Here is a 9,168-nt window from a genome sequence, read left to right as displayed (position 1 = left end):
CGTACTCACCGAGGAGAACCTACCAAATGGTACTCCTACCCCGCAACATCTCACCGGAAATTTCATTGCCAAATCCGCCTTTATCCAATTAGTTGAAAGAAGCCAATTTGGGGGGATGCCTAGTGAAGACCCTCACTCTCATATGGAGGCCTTTTGTGACTATTGTGATGCGATCTCACAAACCGGTGTAACTCAAGACCAAATTAGATGGGTCTTATTTCCATTTTCTCTAATTGGCACCGCCAAACAATGGTTGAAAGGCCTTGATAAGGCTACTCTCGGAATTGATTTTTGGAAGAAGTTGGCTCTAGCTTTCTAAAAAAAATTCTACCCACCGGAAAAGACTAACATGCTAAGAGCTCAAATTACGGGTTTTAAGCGAAGGGATGAAGAATCTTTGTATGAAGCTTGGGAGCGTTTCAAAGGAATTTGTCGCTCATGTCCTCATCATGGACTTAGCGAATGGTTCTTGGTTCAACAATTTTGGAATGGTCTTTATGAAGACTCAAGAAATATCCTTAATATGGGATCGAATGGGATGTTCACCGAGGTTGATGACAACCAAACATGGAGCAAAATTGAAGAGATGGCAATCCACAATTCACAATATAGTAGACCTCGCAAGGCTACTAGAGGAGGAAAGCACGAAGTGGACGCCGTTACTCAATTAGGTGCCCAACTAAGCTCCCATATCGATACTATCAACTTGAAGTTCGAAAAAGCAATAGCTAGACTTGAAGAAGTCTCAAAATCACCAAAGCATCATGTCAATGCCATGACGGCATCTTCATCAATCCCAAGTGGGATATGTGAGAATTGTGGAACTTTGGGTCATGACCCAAGTGAGTGTAGGGGAACAACCGAACAAGTTAATGCTTTCCAAGCATACAAAAGTGGTACCCCTTATTCAAATTTTTACAATGAGAATACCAAGTTCCATCCAAATCTCTCATACAAAAGCCAAAATGTTCAAAACCCACAAACAACATACACTCCACCACCCATGAGAAATCAAAACCAAAGACCCTTTTACAACCAAAACCAAAGTTATCAACATCAAAATCCATACAATCAACAACATGACCAAGGTTTGGATGTCCAAAAACCGGTCCTCCAAATGCAAAAGAATCAACAAGAGTTTTTCACTCAAATGCAAAAAGATAGTCAAGCAAAGGAAATCACCATCAACAACATTCTAGCTCACACCAAGATGTTGGAAACCCAATTGACTCAACTAGCATCTTCAAGCTCACTAAGACAAAAGGAGCAATTACCACCTCAAAGTAATCCTCCTAGACATGAAACGGTTAGTGCTATCCACTTGAGGAGTGGCACAAGGTATGAAGCACCGAAGAAGCAAGTTGAGAATGAAGTTGTGGAAGCTAGTGATAAGGAAGAAGTTGTGCAAAACTCCAAGGTTGGAGAACAATCAAAAGAAGAAAGTTTAAAGAAAAATGAAGACAAGGCCAAGGAGAAGGAGCCCGTTGTGATTAGACTTCCTTTTCCAAGTCGTCAAGCCAAGCCCAAATTTGATGACCAACTTGGAAAGTTTATGGAAATTGTGAAGAATTTGGAAGTCTCAATTCCTTTCACGGAATTAATCAATCACGTGCCGGCCTATGCAAAATACATGAAAGATATCCTCACAAAGAAGAAGTCCATCCGGAAACTTGAGACTATCGCCTTCACTAAGGTGAGTAGTGCAATACTTCAAGGGAGTTCACCTCCAAAACTAAAGGATCCGGGAAGCTTCTCAATACCGTGTACCATTGGCGACACGACGATCAACAAAGCCTTATGTGATCTAGGGGCTAGTGTGAGTGTCATGCCGTACTCGGTGAGTAAAAGGTTGGGGATGGGAGAGCTTAAATGCACCAACATCACACTTCAAATGGCCGATAGATCGACGAAGACACCATTAGGGATATGGGAAGATGTCCCCGTGCGAATTGGTAAATTTTTCATCCCGGTGGACTTTGTCATTGTTGATATGGAGGAAGATTCCAACATTCCAATCATTCTAGGAAGACATTTCCTACACACCGCGGGTGCGGTGATTGATGTGAAACATGGTGAGCTCACTCTAGAAGTGGGAGATGAAAGTATAACTTTTAATCTTGACAAGACCATGAGAGCTCCCCATTTGCATGAGCCATGTTTTATGGTTGATCATTATTGTCGGAAAGATGAAAGGAAGAAGTCGGAACTCCAATGGAAAAGGAAAATTAAAGATGCTCCATTCAAAGAGCAAGTGAATTGTGACAAGGAGAGCTTGCAAAGCTCATCAAAATCAATCAAGGAAGAAGAGGATGGCCTCATTGGCCAAGAGAAGAAATTGAGAGAGTTGTCTCAATCTAAGCAAGAGATTTTCAATGATCAACTCAATGAAGTTTGTGGTCTTTGGGACGACGAGTTTGAAGGGATTTTTAATCCCTACATTGGACATGCTATTGATCACGATCGACAACAAGGGCCACGGTCTATTGAAGACCTCTATCATGATAATGAACAAGCTTTTGATTACTTCTTCAAGGTGTTGAGCAACATCAACAACACCTTGAACATGCCCCCCTTGACATCTCATCAAGAATAAGAGTTTGGTGGAGTCCTCCCTAAACCACCACTTGTAAATATTTCTAACTCCCTAACTTATATTTCAATTCTTGTATTGCATTTTTGTCATCTTTGGATTTTTATTCACTTTGATCAAAATAATTATCATGTTTGAGAGAAGTGAGGGAGGGACTAACAATTTCAATTAATGTGTAGTGCTTTTAGCTTAGTGTGGGGATGGCAATTGCCTAGGCTATCCATGCCTTAGTAGTGCCCCCATAATGACGATCATAAAACTTGAAGAAAGAATGGAAGAATGGTATGGGAAACGCTTTGTGCACGGATGAAACTGAATCCGTGTACACAGGGGAATAATCCGAGCGGATTCCCGAGAATCCGCCCGTCTTATGCAATCCGAGCGTCCTGCAGAAAAGACGCCCGTCTTGAATTGAGCTCAATTTTGAAAAATTCCTGACTGTGACTGAATCCGGGCGTCCTGTGAAGAATCCGCCCGTCTTGAAGAATCCGTCCGTCTTGTAAGAAATCCGTCCGTCTTTGCAGCTGAGGAAAACAAGCAATTTTTCTGGACTAGAATCCGTCCGTCTTGTAACACTACGGATTTTCCTTGGTGACTACTCGACCGAGTAGAGCCTACTCGGCCGAGTAGTCATATGGCTGTATGTTATTTTGGTTCTGCCGAGGAATACTCGGCCGAGTATAGTGAATACTCGACCGAGTATTGGACACTCGGCCGAGTGTGCACTTACTCGACCGAGTGTCCGGTCTGGCGAAGTTATATTTCGACGGTTTGATTAGGGAATGATTAGGGTATTTTATATTTTTCCGCGTCAGTTTCTAAAATCAGTTTTCAAAGCGTTATCACTTCTACGTTACCCTAATCACATCCAAATCATTCCCTAATCCTTTCCTTGAGCATTTCGTGGCGTCATTGTGTGGGTAATCGCTGTGGTTCTTACGTATAAGTTCTTGTTACATTGTTGGTAAGTTCTATCTTTATAATTATTGTACCTTTTTGGGTTACTGTACATTTATATGGAAAAGGGTTTTGGGAATTGTGCAAAGTGTAATTGTGTTGTATGATCATTGTATAGGAGAAGACTTCGTAGAGGAGCCTTTTTGATTGTCCGTGTTGCTTACTGCTGTGATTGCTAAGGTAGGGTTTCCCTACTCAGTTTATTGTGCTTTGTCTGACATGTTGTTGTGTTTATCGTTGTCTGTTGATCATCGGAGTATGGGGATTGTTGTGACGATGTTGGTGTGAGGGGATTGAGATGACTGTGTTATCTTGTGGTTGTGATTGTGGTGGAGTCACTTGCGGGAGTGGCTTCACACCCTAGTTCGCCCTCCGTGGAACCCGCCACGGGAGGGGATGTGCACATTAAGGGACAGGGATCGTTGTCGCTCGTTGAGGAGCTGGACTAGGTGGGATCGGCTGTGGTCACCCACTGGCGGCGAGGATTACCTGTTGCGATGGGTAATCTGGCAGGGCTACACACTTTGGTGTGTAGTCAGTTACTGTATGAGATTGGATGATTGGGAATTGGTGATGATCAGACGATATTTGCATTTGTTTGTCTTATTAGTTGAGTAATACTGACCCCGTTGTTGTTTGTGGAATCTGCTGTGATCCATTCGGGGATGGTGAGCAGGCTTGACAGGTATTGCTAGTGAGAGCTTGGGGATTATCTCGGGAGAGTTGCCACCGCGTGTCATAGTATCACCGTCAGAGTCTTAGTGGATCTTTCTTTTAATGTTAAGACTTTGAGTTGTATTTTGTTAAACAGTATTTGGTTTTGGATATTATAAACTTTACTTTTCACAGTACTTTAATAATAGTGCTCTTTCAGACGCTTTTGGTATGTACTAACCTCGGGAGACTGAGATGGTAACTCACTTTCATGGTAGGGTGGTCCTGGTAAGGCACCTTGGTATGAGGGGGTGTTACAAAGTGGTATCAGAGCTGAAGATTCCGGCACCTAAACAAAATGAATTAATGAACCTAGGGAGTCTAAATAAAATGAACCCGGGGAGAGTTGTTTGGAGCTACCGCAAAGACTCGGGAGACGTCCCGGAGTCGCAAATTGGCCCTCACTAACTCAACCCGGTAACATGGGGAAAAGTGGTGAGAGTAGGATTTGTATGTACATGTATGTGATGATTAAGGTTAGTGAAAATGGATGGTTGAAAACATATGTGTTAAAGTTGTGAAGATGATGATGGGAGAAATGATGGATGAGACGGATTGTGAATAATTGTCATGTTAAAAATCGAATAAGCATGAGTTGCATGCCGATATGGTTACAATGTGGCATTAAAGTTTTGATATATGCATTGCATGTTGATATGTTTATAACATGGCTTTTAAGTTCTTAGGATCTTGTGTACTGCGGGAATGGTGAACATGATAAGGGAATCGTAATCTGTAAACCAATATATTTAGTGTAATTCGGCCGAGCAGGGAAGGTACTCGACCGAGTATGGAGTACTCGGCCGAGTAACCGGCACTCGACCGAGTGTTGCTTGATGGGAAGTAGCAATCGCTACTGTTTGTGATAACTCGACCGAGTGTAGTAGTATACTCGACCGAGTAGTGTTCACTCGGCCGAGTGTTGTTTCACTCGACCGAGAGTTGTTTTTGTGTTTTGATGTTCGCTTCTGGAGTCGATACTCGACCGAGTATCTGGGGGGGATACTCGACCGAGTTGGCTTTACTCGACCGAGTATGATGTATACTCGGCCGAGTGTTCTTATGGCGGAGGTGTGTTAAATTTTGAGCATGTGTTTACGTTTCTTTAATTCTTATCAGCTCAAAATGCCGCCCAAAAGAACTCCCGCGCAGATCCAAGCTTTGGAGATGACTCTTGATGAGATTGCTCGCATGATTGAGCAACAAGAGGCTCTCCTTGAAGCTCTCAAAAATGTGGGAAAAGGGAACGAGAAGACGATGGATGCAACTCAGCTTAGCATCAACATTGCTCATTTCCACCCTCCCACATATGATGGGGTAGGTGAACCAAAGCTGCTCGAGAAGTGGCACCGTGAGATTGAGGCTCTCATGGAAATGGTTAAGTGCCCCGAGGACATGATTGTTGAGCAGGTAGTGTACTACCTAAGAGGAGAAGCTGCAGTTTGGTGGCAGAATGTCAAGGATGATGCTAGAGCTTACTACCAGGTGGAAGGGGCTATTCCGTGGTCTGGGTTGAAGAGTGCTATGAGAGAGCAATTTGTGCCGGAACATATCCGACACAAGATGAGATCCGACTTTGATTCTTTCACCATGACTGAGGAGATGACAGTTACTGACTACTATCATCAGTTTTTGAAGCTATCTCGTTATGTTGAGGATATGCAGCTAGGGCAGAGAGGTTTGGCTCTCCGTTTTGAGAGGGGTTTATCTGCTAAGATTGTGGGTCGTATGCCGGCTGGGGTTGCTATCGACCTCAAGGAAGTGTATCTGAGAGCAGGTCAAGCTGAGAGAATGGTGCATCTCTCAAAAGAGATCGAGGAGAGAACTGCTACAGAAAAGAGGAAGGCTGATGGCGGGAACAACAGTCAGCCAACCAACAAGAAAGGGAATTTCAACCAGGCTAAAACTTTTTCTAGTGGAGCTGGTTTCTCTGGAGGTTCTCGTGGCTGGGGAAAGAATGGGGGTCGGGCTGTAAGTGACAACACCAACCTTACGTGCTTCAACTGTGGTGGGATAGGCCACAAAAGGCGAGAATGCACGAGCTACAAGCCCGGCAATGGTTCAGGGGCGCGATCAGGGAATTTTTCTCAGGGGCCGACTCAGAGTTTTGCTAGTAACCGACCGGGAGGTTCATGGGGCAACAGAGGTGGACAGGGTAACCAGGGCGGTTACAACCGTGGTGGTGGTGGATCTTATCAGCGCCAGAATAACAGCGTCACCCAGGATTCGGCAGCTAAGCCAAGTACCTCCAATGCTTCAGTTCAGGTGGAGGACAGAAAAACAGTGGAAAGCTCTACATGATGGACAAGCAGGAAGCACAAGATGATGCTCATGTAGTTACCGGTACCTTTCTTGTTCATAATGTACCGTCCTTTGTTTTGTTTGATTCCGGGGCTACACATTCTTTTGTGTCTAAGAGTCATGCTGTGTCTATGGGATTGGGAAAGTTCGAGGTTGTAAAAGATGATGTGTTCATACCTTCAGGGGAGTCTGTGTCGTGTCTCAGGTTATATAAGGGTGTATCTATGGTGATTGGAGGGGTAGATTTACCAGTAGACCTGTTAGAATTTCCTATGGATGGGTTTGAGGTGATTGTCGGGATGGATTGGCTAGGTAAGTATGATGCCAGGATAGATTGCCGACAAAAGAAAGTGTCTTTAAAGGGTCCCAAGGGTGTTAGGGTGTCCTATAGAGGGTTTGTGGTAAAGCCTAAGTGTAGGTTCATAGCTGTGATGACCTTAAAGCCATGTTTAAGGAAGAAGTGTCCCTTGATTCTATGTCATGTGAGAGATCACCGAGTAGAGCCGCCGACAGCTTCTGAGATATCGGTGGTGAGAGAATTCGAAGATGTCTTTCCTGAGGAAATACCGAGTTTGCCTCCAAAGAGGGATATTGATTTCAGCGTGGAGCTTAAGCCGGGAACGGGTCCTATATCTAAAGCACCTTACCGTATGGCACCTAAAGAGTTGGCAGAGTTGAAAAAGCAGATACATGAGTTGTTAGGCAAGGGTTATATCAGGCCTAGTGTGTCACCTTGGGGAGCTCCAGTCCTTTTTGTAAAGAAGAAAGATGGGAGTATGAGACTGTGCATTGACTACAGAGAGCTCAATCGGGTCACAGTGAAGAATAAGTATCCGTTGCCGAGGATTGATGACTTGTTTGATCAGCTAAGCGGAGCAGGTGTGTTCTCTAAGATTGATCTTAGGTCGGGATACCATCAGCTGAGGATAGCAGATGAGGATATTCCAAAAACAGCATTCCGATCTCGTTATGGCCACTACGAGTACGTGGTTATGCCTTTTGGGTTGACTAATGCGCCAGCAGCTTTTATGGATTTGATGAACCAGATCTTTACACCGTTTTTGGATAGGTTTGTGGTTGTTTTCATCGACGATATCTTAGTTTATTCTAAGACTAAGGAAGAGCATGAGGAGCACTTGAGGATAGTTCTGCAGACCTTGAGAGAAAATCAGCTCTATGCCAAGTTATCCAAGTGTGAGTTCTGGTTAGAGGAAGTGGCTTTTCTGGGCCACGTAATATCTAAGAAGGGGGTATCTGTGGATCCTAGTAAGATTGAAGCCGTTACCAAGTAGGAATCGCCGAAGAATGTTGCTGAGATTCGAAGTTTCTTAGGCCTTGCCGGCTACTACAGGAGATTTGTGATAGATTTCTCTACCATAGCGCGGCCTATGACATCCTTGATGAGGAAGGAAGTCAGATTTGTTTGGGATGAGAGTTGTGAAACGACGTTTCAGACCTTAAAGGAACGCTTGACTACAGCTCCTATCCTAGCCTTGCCAGAGGGTTGTGAGAACTTTGAAGTCTATACCGACGCTTCAAAGAATGGTCTTGGTTGTGTCTAGATGCAGGGAGGGAAAGTGATAGCCTATGCTTCGAGACAATGAAAGATGAGGAGAATTACCCTACTCATGATCCGGAGTCAAAAGTGCGGTTGTGTTCGCTCTTAAGATTTGGAGACACTACCTTTATGGAGCAAATTTTAAGGTGTTCTCTGACCATAAGAGCTTAAAGTATATCTACACTCAGAAGGAGCTTAACATGCGACAGAGACGGTGGATGAAGCTGATTGGAGATTATGATATGGAGATCATCTATCATGAGGGTAAAGCTAATGTTGTTGCAGATGCTTTGAGTAGGAAGAGCATTCATTCGCTATGTACAGCTATGTCCTTGCTGAAGTTGAGAGACGAGATGTGTAGTTTGGGGATCTTTATGATTCGAGAAGGGAATACCATCGGGGATTTGACGATTGAGCCAGAGTTGTATGAGAACATCAAAAGTAAGCAAGAGCTTGATCCGAAGATCCAGGAGTGGAAGTCAACGGTAGAGAGTGGTGCAGCTTCCAGGTTTTCTATACATCCAGATGGGAGTGTTCGATTTGATGGGAGATGGTGTGTTCCTGACGATGCAGAGTTAAGGAGAATGATCTTGTCAGAGGCTCATTGCACTCCTTATTCAGTTCACCCGGGTGGTGACAAGCTTTATAGAGATCTTAAGAAGACTTTTTGGTGGCCAAACTTAAAGAGAGATGTAGCTGAGTTTGTGGCTAGATGTTTGACCTGCCAACGGGTCAAAGGTGAACAAAGGAGACCACAAGGTAAGATTCAGCCTTTGACAGTGCCCGAGTGGAAGTGGGAGTCGATCTCCATGGATTTCATTGTAGGGTTACCTAGGTCCCAACAAGGTAACAACATGATTTGGGTGATTGTTGATCGGTTAACCAAGTCAGCCCATTTTGTTCCAATGAAAGATACTTGGTCTAAGATGCAGCTGGCATTGGGTTACAGAAGGCATGTGGTTCGGTTACATGGTATACCGAAAGATATCGTTTCTGATCGTGATGCGAGGTTCATATCAAAGTTTTGGCAAGAACTGCAAGAGTTGAT

The 9,168-nt window shown here is 44.0% G+C and overlaps 1 non-coding gene across 1 annotated transcript; it reads right to left on the bottom strand.

Annotated features, from left to right (window-relative positions):
• Window positions 1-349: 349 nt before the first annotated feature.
• On the bottom strand, window positions 350-456 carry LOC141602757 (small nucleolar RNA R71). The gene has a single exon (XR_012524668.1). It is a non-coding gene; the product is annotated as a small nucleolar RNA R71 (small nucleolar RNA).
• Window positions 457-9,168: the final 8,712 nt, after the last annotated feature.

Source organism: Silene latifolia, chromosome 9, assembly GCF_048544455.1.
Source record: "Silene latifolia isolate original U9 population chromosome 9, ASM4854445v1, whole genome shotgun sequence".
Lineage (NCBI taxonomy): Eukaryota > Viridiplantae > Streptophyta > Magnoliopsida > Caryophyllales > Caryophyllaceae > Silene > Silene latifolia.
The sequence above is the reverse complement of the archived record's forward strand: the minus strand, read 5'-3'. Positions and strand labels throughout refer to the sequence as shown.